At 36.6% G+C, this 11,753-nt stretch overlaps 1 protein-coding gene across 2 annotated transcripts in view; it reads left to right on the plus strand.

Annotated features, from left to right (window-relative positions):
- Positions 1-11,753, plus strand: part of SWT1 (SWT1 RNA endoribonuclease homolog) — a 181,378-nt gene that overhangs the window by 160,487 nt on the left and 9,138 nt on the right. The window lies entirely within an intron of this gene.

Here is an 11,753-nt window from a genome sequence, read left to right on the forward strand (position 1 = left end):
ATGATATATTTTCTCACTCTATTATCTGTACTCTCTTGTTTGTAATAAATCAGAACAGACCAGTACTGACAGAATGGCATAGTAATCCAAGCTCTGAAGCTAGAGATGTCACAGACACAATTATTCACAGTTCAGTGATTGGCCCTGAGCCCCTGCCACATTCTAAGTTAATTCAGTCTGCTGACTGAAATATTGTCCCTAGTGTGAATATAATGAGAGTACATGTTTTAAAGGATTCTAAAAGTGACAGAGATAACACATTTTAGTTTTGAATTTGATTCCATACCATTTGATTATTTAACATCAAACTTCAATTGTAATAATAGTGGGATAGCATTTTCTATTTAATCCTGATGAGTATATTATTGCAGAGGTAAGGTTCCATAGTAGAATGCTATACTTGGAGTTAGAAATACATGGAATAAAATCCTGCTCTGTGATGCTTATTAAGTTTTATGACTCAGGAGACATCACTTCTGTGTCTTAGGTAAACCCCTAGGACATATATACTAAGTCATAAATTATGAGTTAGCATACCATAAGTACCTCATGGATTCTTCATGACTAACTCTTATTTCTGCCAAAAGTAGAAATAAATTGGATGCTCATATTAATAAAAGAAAAAATTTTGACATTTTTAAGATCTCACTCAAAAAAAAATTGCATTTCTTTGAAGCAGAAGAGCCAAGAAGGCTACAAGTAAATGGATACTTCAGCAAAAAGTGATGTTGTATCATTACTTCTAGAATAGTCTGAGCTCCTCAAGAAAGCAGTCAAAGCCCTTCACAATCTGACTTCAGCCTTCAGCCTTCCATATAATTTCCTATTCCCCTACTATATTCCAGAAAAACTTTTTATTCATATTCTATCCAAATCCTTCCTTTCCTTCTAGGTACAACATAAAGCCTGTGAAACCTTCCACATACAACATAAGTCTGTGAAACCTTCCACAACCTGTCCAGGCTACCAGTGGTTTCCCTCTCTATATTTACAGATCTGGTCTATAGCCCTCATTTGTTACATGCTTCCTTGCAATATATTTTTTTTTTAATATTTTATGGGGGTGGCTAGGTGGTGCAGTGAGTAAGAGTGCCGGCCCCAGCATTGGGAGACCTGGGATCGGTTCCAGCCTCAGATACTCAGCACCCACACAAAAATAACTGGCCGTGTAACCTTGAGCAAGTTACTTAACCCCGATTGCTTTAATAAATAAACAGACAAATGAACGAACGAATGAATGAATGAATATTTTATGTATAGAGCCTGTCTTTCAACCTGAATTGTAATACTCTTGAAGACAGTGACCATATCTTTGACCTCGTATATCTCCCATGGTGGTTTTTTTTTTCCTTTCCTCTGTGCATATTCCTTCACAAAGTCCTACTCCAAAGCCTTATTTACAATTGGAGGGAGAACTCATATCAGTGAGATTACAGATTGTAAAGTATCCAAGTACATGCGTAGTAAATATCTATTGAGAGCTCTGCCACAAGATGTTGGAATAATGTTTCATCCTTGAACTGAGGTGATAATCATAGATTTGTGTATTTGCATCTAGTAATTTTTTATTAGGTTTTCTGGTCCAACTCCTTCATTACAAAGATGAGGAAACTGAACCCCAGAGAGATCTTGCCTGAGATCACAGACATAGCAGAACTGAAATTTGAACACGGGTCCTCTGTACCATGCAAACTAGTAGAATATACAGAATATTGGATTTGGAGTCAGAAGCTGGTCTACAGTTAGGTCTGAACTGGACTCTGCCATTTATTAGCTATGTGACTTAAGACAAGTTATTAAACTTCATCTGTAAAATGGGGATGGCAATATTTGACTGATCTTCCACTTGGTTGAGTCAAATGTGACCATCAACATAAAGTACTTTATGATACTTGCTCGATGAATTTGTAACTCCATTGGTGTAGGTACTTCTTACACTAATGCAGATCATAGGTTTCTTAGTTAGTAATATCAGAGTAACCGTGGCTGAAAACATTATCACCCTGTGGCTTACCTGCATTGGCACCTCTCTAAACTTAGCTAGGTTGATCCTTGTATAACAGATGTTAAGTTTATCACCAGACCATTACCTGAAGCCTTTCAAGTTTTATAAGACATATCAGAACTTATTTCACTGGCAGCATAGCCTTTAAGAACTCATGATCACCTCTAAACCACATGAAGCATGTGAGTAGGCTGTTAGGGGAAGCTTTATATGGTGATGAATAGTTATCAGTTATTATCATTTATTCTGAAAGCTTCTTGACCAAGTTCTGCTCTGATGCAAATAACACCAGAGAGTAAGGTTCTACCGTGGGAGAAATGCTTTTTTATAGTATGTGGTGCTGGTAACAGACTGTTTGCTTTTCATGAACCAGCCTAGCTAATTGTGGAGAAGCTCATCCCTAGTAGGATGGCCACTTGATGAATTCTTTGGTCATGATAATACATGAAATAGATGCAAATACAAAATAGCTCTCACTCCTTTGTGTCCCTCCTCATCTGCTTCTCCAGTGATAGTGGCAGAGTGGAAGAAAAGGAATAAAGGGATACCAAGCATCTTAAAGTTTTTAAACCATCTGTTAAAAGGAAGCACAGCAAAATGGAGAATGACTCAGATTCTCCTTGGAGAAGTAGATAAAAGTAGTTAGTAGAAGTTGTTCTTGGTATGTATCCAAAGGGCAGTTATTTCATGGCATACTTAGATATATCGTATTTTGGTGCTTATATTAGGCATTTTCAAAAGGATTACTTTGAATATATTGGTGGCCAACAACCCGAGGAGGAAAGAGTCTATGGAGAGCTTGATAAGAACTTTTAAATCAAATCAGTATATTATATGATACTTGGTGACTTCAACACAAAGGTGAACATAGAAGAGGAAAGGAAAAAACATGTTGGCAAATATTACTAAGTATCAATAAATGAGAGAGACCAAAGTTTTAGAAGCCACATTTTTTTTTTTTGCTTTTTGGAGGGCAGTTGGGGCTAAGTAACATGCCCAAGGTTACACGGCTAGTTATTTTTTGTGTGGGTGTTAAGTGTCTGAGTCTGGAACCGAATTCGGGTCCTCCTGACTCCGGGGCCAGCGCTTTACTCACTGCGCCACCTAGCCACTCTAAGCCACATTCTTTATCTCACAGAAGGCAGAGCCAAGAAGGCAGAGTATCAGGAGGAAGTACATTGATTCCCCCTCCATCCCCTAGAATTCCTCCCAAAAGTTCAACAAAACAAACCAGTCCAAATCTTGATTGTTAAATCCAAAAAAACATCTCACCAAGTCACTTTTCCAGCCCAGGTTGGAGCAGGGAGTCAGACAGAACTTTGGACACTTGGGAACAGTGTCTGACCAGGAGTGAGCCACACTGAGCACTCTGGTATAGGGGAGAGCCTGTAGACCAGGGAAAGAGAAGGTCCCAGATCCATACGGGGTAATATGTACAAAACAAAAATACTTCCAAAAAACCAGAGCTACTTAGAAACATTTTAGAATGTTTATTTAGGGAATTTAGAGAAAAATAAAAAGGCTTCATAGAGGGAGTCTAATTAGTAGGCCTGCAAATAGTTCTCTTGTGACTTAATCTAAATGGAAGGATGGAAAGGGAGGGGAAGATGAATACATTTGTAGGGTGGGGAGAAGAAAAAGAAGTTTAGGGGGAAATTATCTCATAATTATGATACACAGTAGAAGTTTATACAAAAAAGGAGGTGAGTGTTGGATGGAAGGGACTGACACTTGAACGTCACTCATTTGCACTGGTCTAAGGAGGGGAAAACATACCCATATATACAGAGTTGGGTGCAGAAATCCATTTCACATTATAGGGAAAAGAGAGATGGGGGAATTAGAGGGTTAATCACAGAGAGATTAGTCTTAGGAAAAACAAATTCCAGCTAAGGATATACCAGAATATTTATAGCTCTTTTTTTGATTGCAAAGAATTGGAATCCAAGAGAGGTATCCATCAGTTGGGAAAAGCCAAAATGAATTGTAGTGTATAAATATGTTGGATGATTTCAGCAAAACTTGTATGAACTGATTCAGAGTGAAGTGAATAGAACCGGAACAATTTGTACAGTAGCAACAGCATTGAAAAGACAGCTTTGAAAGACTTCAGAACTCCAATCAGTGTAATGGTTAGTCACAATTCCAGAGGTCTAATGATGAAACATACTACACACACACACACACACACACACACACACACACACACACACACACACACCCTTTTAGATATGGCTACTGTGGAAATTTGTTTTGCTTGACTATACATGTTTGTAATGGGATGTATTTTTCTTTCATTCTCAGTTGGTGCTTAGGGAAAGGCAAGAGAAAGAAGGTGGGTTTTTGTTGAGTGGGAAAAAAATCAACTTAAAAAATATTCAGTGGCACATTAAATCTTTCCAGCTATGTAGTTGTCCAAAGGGTGTAGTAAATACAAGATCCCACTGTGGTTATTTATGATTATTATTATTACTATAAAATAATTTGATTTACTAGAGCACAATATCTTTTCTCCATTAAGATAGTATCTTCTGTGCATATGTCATAATCATAAATGATTACTTGAAGCATAACAACAAAAATAATTTTACTCAGTAACCCTGATTATTAATATCAAAGAAACAGATGCATACTTGCCAAAAGTATTCTCTGTTGTCAAGGAGGATGTTCAGTGCAGAGTTCAAAAGAAAAGGGGCTTCATTATAGCCAGTGAGGTCTTTCACATGCTCCCTTTTATAAATGACATTATGCAGTTTGCATCAAGCCCCATAACATTACTAACCTTCCTAAATGAGGTCCATAAGTACTCAAAGGAGTTCAACATAACTATACTTGTAGTTAAAACAAGTAGATGAATATTTGTTATCCATACTATGATATGTACTTGAATGGAAAGTTTATAGCTATGATCCATCAATGCATCTGTTTTGGAGAGGGTCTGCAGATGGCCTTTGAACTGGACCCATAGTGAGAGAGGAGGAGGAAAGGGAATTGCACCAAATATGGAAATTTTGTAATGATTTTAATGGCCCAGATACACTCTTAAAACAAAGGCCCATGTTATTAAACATCAGCATTAGTGATGATCTATAACCTCAAGTTGCAGAATACGACAGAATTAAAGTGGCGAGTCACTAATTGGGCAGTGGAGTAGGCATGCCTAAGCTAGTTACATTGTCAGTACAAAACTGTTTAGGAGGAAATGGTATAAAAGATTTTTAGGGAGATGGATGGGTGGGCAGGTTCATCTTATGGAAAAATGAAAAACCCATGGTTTTTATTGGTATTTGTGCAATGTCAGGTGAGCTACTGGAAGACTCCCACTATGTTGGATGAAATTCTTATGAGGGGTAAAGGAAGCAATAGAGCACAGTTGCACAAAATGAGAAGATATTGATGGATTATGATCTTCATAATTGGAGCAACTGTCCACATTGATGAAATCAAGTATTCTGCAGGCTTATCATTGAACTAGTTTCACTTCCCCCATAAACGTAAAAATTTAGGCCTCCCAAATTGTATCCAAACTTTTTCCTTTATGGAAGGTAGTTTGAATAAAATTTTAATCAGCAGATTAGCATTTCTCGGGGACTAGACCTGTGATTTCACTGGTTTAGGGGGAACTCCCAGGGGAGGAAACTCCTTTTACTAATGCAGGTTGGTATCTTCTCTGCAATTCAGTCTACAGAGTTGCCCAGAGCACTGACAGATTAAGTCATTTGTCCACAGGCCAGTGTATGTCAGAGGCAAGGCTTGAATCTGATCTTCCAAGTTGGAGGCTGACTGACTACGCCATGCTGTCTATCAACAGGTGTGAACATAACCACGTTGTTTTTCTAAGAGTGAGGGCTAGATACACATTTTCCTAGTTCATTAGTATTATTCAGGTTTACTATGAAGTCCATTGAGTCAAGAGCCTATCATAACATGTCTTGATTATTCTTGTGAGAAGCTTGGTAACGTATCACATCTTTCGTTTGTTAATTGACACAGAAATGACTGCAGCAAGATTTTTAATTGAATAAATAAGATATTAAATATTCATGAGTTAGGGATGTTTATATTGTCATTAGCTTGTTGCTTAAAAAAAAATGTGTCATGAAAATGTTCCAGTCATCTTTGCAAGTGAGTAAATATGTATCAGGAATCATTACAAAATGTTACCTGGTAAAGATCCTTGAAGTCCGTTATTAAGGGAGATGATTGATTTGGTATTCAGAGGGAATTTCTCCTTGCTATCTTGTGATTTACAGTCAGCAGTAAAGTATGTCTGTTCATGCTGTGAGGTGCAATAAGGTGTAACAGAGTTTGTGTGTGGGTAGTTAAAATGTCTTGGTGGTCTTTGCCATTCAATAAAGTTCTGTTACAGATGTCTCCCTGTAAAATGGAAATTCAACCTTATTCATTGATTGAGTTCATTGCCACATATTTCACATATTTTGAACATGTGACAGGTAAAGCCCATGAGATGTCATGAAGCATATGAATGTGATGGAAACCTGAAGTCTTCTGCCAACCTATTTTTCTGGTTTAATATAGAAAAAATAGCAAAAGAAAGTCAGATGCCCTCAAGGCAATGCAATATCTTTTAGATGGAACTCTTATAATTAAGTATGGGCATCAAGATAGCTTGAGGAAAAGATGCAAACTCCATATTTTTTTTTCCACTAACATCAACCTTAGCTTAAGCTAGAGCAATTTTATTCTTAGCCTTCATCATTAGTTTCTTTCATGTTAATTCTTACCCAGAAAGTCAAATCAGCAAGCATTTATTAAACACTTTCTGTGTGCCAGGTACTGTGTTAGATGATGGAAATATAAAGAGAAGAAAAAACTTTCCCTGCCCTCAAAGAGCTCATATTCTAATGGATGGAGTGAGACAACATGCAAACAACATATATACAGCAGAAATTGGAAATAATCTCGGAGGAAAGGCACTAACATTAAGAGTGACTAGGAAAGATTTCTTGTAAAAAATAGGATTTTAGCTGAGGCTTGAAGGAAGTTAGGAGATAGAAGTGAAAAGGGAGAGCATTCCAAGCATAGGGGACATCTAGAGAAGATGCAAAGTCAAGAGATGGATTCCTCTTGCAAGGAATGGAAAGGAGGCCAGAGTCACTGGTCACATAGCAGAGTACATGGAGTGGGGGGGTAAGGTGTAAAAAGACTAGACAGGTAGGGAGGGGACAGTTTATTAAGGGCCAAACAGCAGATTTTAGATTTGCCTCTGAAGCAATAGGGGCTACTAGAGTTTATTGAATAGGGGAGTAACATGGTCAGACTTAATTTCTGGAAATCATTTTGATAGCTGCATGAAGAATGGACTGAAATAAGGAGAGAACTGAAGCAGAAAGACCAGCCAGAAGGCTGAGGGCCTGCACCAGGGTGGTGGCAGTATCAGAGGAAAGATGTTTGAAAGGTAGAATCAATAGGTCTTGGCAACAGATTGAACTTGGGGGTTAGAGAAAGAGAAGGCAGTGATCTAAAAGTACATTTAGGTTGTGAGCCTCGGCGATGAGGAGGACAGTGGTGGTGCTCTTGAACGTAAGAGGGTAATTAGGAAAGGGGAAGGTTTAGAGGGAAAGAAAATAAGTTCAGTTTGGGATATGTTGAGTTTAACACATCAATGGGACATCTAGTTTGAGGTATCCAGTAGTCAGCTGGATGTGAGATTGGATGTTAGAAGAGAGATTAGGGCTGGTTAAACAGATCTGAGAATCATCTACACCAAGCACCTCCAAAATTATACCTCTTTGTGACAGGCATTACCACAGAAACAATCAATTTCTCTTAACTTTCCAAAATTATTTTTGCCTTTTTGATCTTGTTAGAATTGAAAGGTTGCACCAAAGTAGTCCAAAAAAAAAAAAACAAAAACCAAACCCCTCAAACCCTCTATACTTACAATGAAATCTCTTTAAAAGAAGTATGTGTATATGTTATGTATATAAATATGTATACATTTATAATGTATGTATATTGTGTCTATTCACATTAAAAATAACACTATATTATCTACTCAGGTTTTACTTTATATTTGAGGAGAAAGTGTGGTTTAAATTTGGACTGAATTTAAATGATGGTATCTTATATAGAGGTGGGCAGGGCACACACTGTTCTAAGAACTAGAGAAAACCCTCTTTTTGGTAAGTTCTGACAATTATATTTCCTGATAGTCTATAGCAGCTAGTGAAGGCAACCAGGGCCAAAAACTAAGAATGAAATTCTAAGAGTTCTATATATTTTTCTTTCTCCCATAGCATCTAACACAGAACTTTGCACATTGATTGAGATATGTTCATTATAAAAATGAAAATAGATTATTTGCATTGCTGTTAAAGTATATTTCTCCCTTTCAGAACCAAACTCCTAGAACGTCATCTATATTCATTGCTTCCAATTCTTCATCACCTTCTCAACCCTTAGCAAATCTTACTTCTCTTCACATCACTTAGATTGCTCTCTTCAAGGTTACCAAGTCTCTTAATTACTAAATGTAATGACTTTTTCTCCTTCCTGCCCTATTTTACCTTTCTGTAGCTTTTTGAGATTTTTTTTCTCCCTCCTATGACATTGTATTTTTCTGGTTCTTTTCTTTTGATCCCACTCACACTTTTTAACAGAAACTTTATTTACTTCCCACTTGCTAAATCTGGGTGCCCGCTCTGGAACTTTTTCAATTTCTTGTTCTCATCTATTCCCTTTGATTCACTTATCATCTCTAAATATATAACTTTATCATCTTTGCACCAATAGCTTCCAAATTCATTTCTATCTATAAGCAGCCAGATGTTAATATTTTTCTTACATTTCAGTTTCACATCACCTGTTGTCTGCTAGAGAGCTTTATCTCAGTGTTCTAAACAACTTGGCAAGTCAACATCTTTCACATTCTTCTCTTTTCTCTGATCACTTACCTTAGTTCAGATACTCATTACCTCTAGCTTGGACTATTGAAATTACCTAGTTGGACTTCCTCTTTCTACTTATTTCCTCTCTATGTGCTCACTACACAATTGCCAAAAATCGTCTAAGACGGATTTGGCTATGGCATTCATCAGATCAAAAATCTTCAGCAACTTTCTATTGTCCTAGGAAAAAATAAATTCCTCAAGTCTAGAATTTAAGGCCTCTCTCCCCAGCTTACCAGAATTATTTAATATTGTTTTTCTATATTCCAACCAATTAAGCTCCTAATTGTTCCTAATAGTTTGCATTCTCTCTCCCATCCCTATGCCTTTGCAGAGACTACTTGTAATACACTTCCTCATCACTATCTTTATTTTCTTCCAAGACTCAATTAAGGTGCTAGCTTCTACTGATTTACTTACTGATTTAGCTCCTTTCCTAATTATAACCAGTTAGGCTTCTCTCCCTTCTCAAATTTCCTTGTACTTAATTATCTCTGTACATGTTGTATTTCCTCAGAATTTCAGTGTTTTGAGGACTGGAAATGTTTATTTTCTATCTTTGTATACCCCACAGACTAACACAGAGTTGCTTTAATAGATGTTTGTTAGATCTTCAAGATGTGGTGCTTTATAAAGATAGTTACCTCAGTTGGTATTAATTTTTTTTGGACAGGACCTATTATGTCGAGAGCTTCTAGTGGTAAAAATTATTTTGCCAATGTTGATGGGTATCTACTCTGCAACTTAAAGCTTCCAAAGTTATCTGAGGCCCTGAGCAGTTTAGTATCTTGCTCAGGGTCACAGAACTAGTGTGCATTAGAAACAGTTCTTGAACTTAGGTTTTCCTAATTTTGAAACTGGTTCTTTATCCACTATACCACACTGCTTCTTACCTTAATTAAATGGGGTAGGCAAGAACATTACACACTAAATATACCAAAAACAGGAAGGAAGGAAGGAAGGAAGGAGGAAATAAAAAGAAAACCTTTTTGCGCTAGGTTTGAAAAATACATAAATGAAAGTTCTGGAGGATTGATATACCAGTTCAAACTCTAAAATTCATAGAAATTGAAAGGATGATATTGACTAATATATCCCATCCCAAATTAATACTTCTGTACATTAAGAATCTGTGATTTCAGCATTGTAGATAACACCTTCTACTGTGAAAGAGTGTAACCCCACAGTATATTAGTTAAATGGTTTGACAAGTTTCCATGACCCCCAAATTATTGACTTTGTGACTAACCCTTTGATGGTGATCTTTTCCAAACTTAGGTAGTCTTGTTCTCAGACAAAAGACATATTGTCTATCCCTCAGTCTGAAGATTTTCCAACATATCAAACCAAAGATTGTTCCACTGACACAGCCTTCAAGAACACAAGTTTATCTTCATGCCACAGTGAAGAATAGTGTAAGGCTTTAGTGGAAATATCTGAATTTATAAGACATAAATTACTCATCACTCGTCATAGGAAATGACTTCATTGTTTTGTATCATTGAGCTGTGGAAGCACATTTTAAAATGTCAGCTTCTAGTTGACAGTGTTTCATGTTTCATATACATCTCAGCTGAGCTTGAATAAGTTTGCTTGTTACCTTCACTGCCCCAAAGAACACCTTTGTTGAGAAATACAAACAAACCTTAATCCTTGTGGGTTTTGTTGGCACAATGTTATATCTTGTTTCCTAGACTGCATTTTTAAACAGGACTGGTGTATATTGTGGTCTAAATTAAGAAGACTGTAAAGGGGAACTAAATTGAAGAAGTTTCTGTTACTGGATAGAACCATAGCAACTGTATAAATATAGTGAAAAATACATCAGACTCATCTGTTAAATTATTATCAATATATGACTGCTGAACGCCAAAAACTATATTTTAAAATGTCAGCTGTGACTGTCAAATGAAGAAATGCCCAAAAATCACCTTTCAGGATTACTTTGGTTTCTGATGCAATTGAAAATATTGATGTGTGGTTTTGAGCATAAAAATAAGCTCATGATACCTTCTGTTTCCTCATAGTCATATCTCTTGAGTGGTTGATAAATAGAATCTGCAAGTTCCTCTGAGAGCCTGAGTGGCAACAAAGTTTGTGTCTAGCAAATTTATTATAGATGACAGATTATAGATATAGATTATATATAGATAGATAGATATACTATAGATAAATTATGTATATGTATATAGATAATATAGAACATGATATATCTAAGCTTCTTGACTTATCTCCTTAGGTTGGAGCTTAGGATGAATTTTAAAACTGGAAGAGGTTTAATGTTGAAAGGAAAAAGATTGTTCTTAACAATTATGTTTATATAATTCCTCATCCTTTACAACACAGTACAGAATTTATGGTATAGATATATAGGTCATAAATTTGTCTCTAATACTGCTTTGAAATAGCCATGGTTTTATAGGTATGATTACTACCTCTACTAACAGATCAAAATACCTTCTTTAGTTGGTGTAATCAAAGTATTTATCATCTGTTAGCCAGCTCTCTATCCCCTCTGAGTTTAACTTGTAGAAGTATTTAGACAGGGGTGGCCAGGTAGCACAGCAAGTAAGAGTACCGGCCCCAGAGTCGGGATGACCTGAGATCGAATCCAGGCTCTGATACTTAGCACCACACCCAGAAATAACTGGCTGTGTAACCTTGAGCAAGTTACTTAACCCCAATTGCTTAAAAAATAAAAAGTATTTAGACAGTAGCCACACAACCCATTGGCCAGGTCCATACTCACATGGTTCCAACTTGTACCTGGTTTGTAGTGATTCTTTGCACCATCCCAAATTAGAACTTATGATAGTTACAAAATCTTCAAGGAGTAG

Source organism: Petaurus breviceps, unplaced genomic scaffold (genome assembly GCF_028583685.1).
Source record: "Petaurus breviceps papuanus isolate PSGF00001 unplaced genomic scaffold, PetGlider_PUasm1.0 90895, whole genome shotgun sequence".
NCBI classification, from domain to species: Eukaryota; Metazoa; Chordata; class Mammalia; order Diprotodontia; family Petauridae; genus Petaurus; species Petaurus breviceps.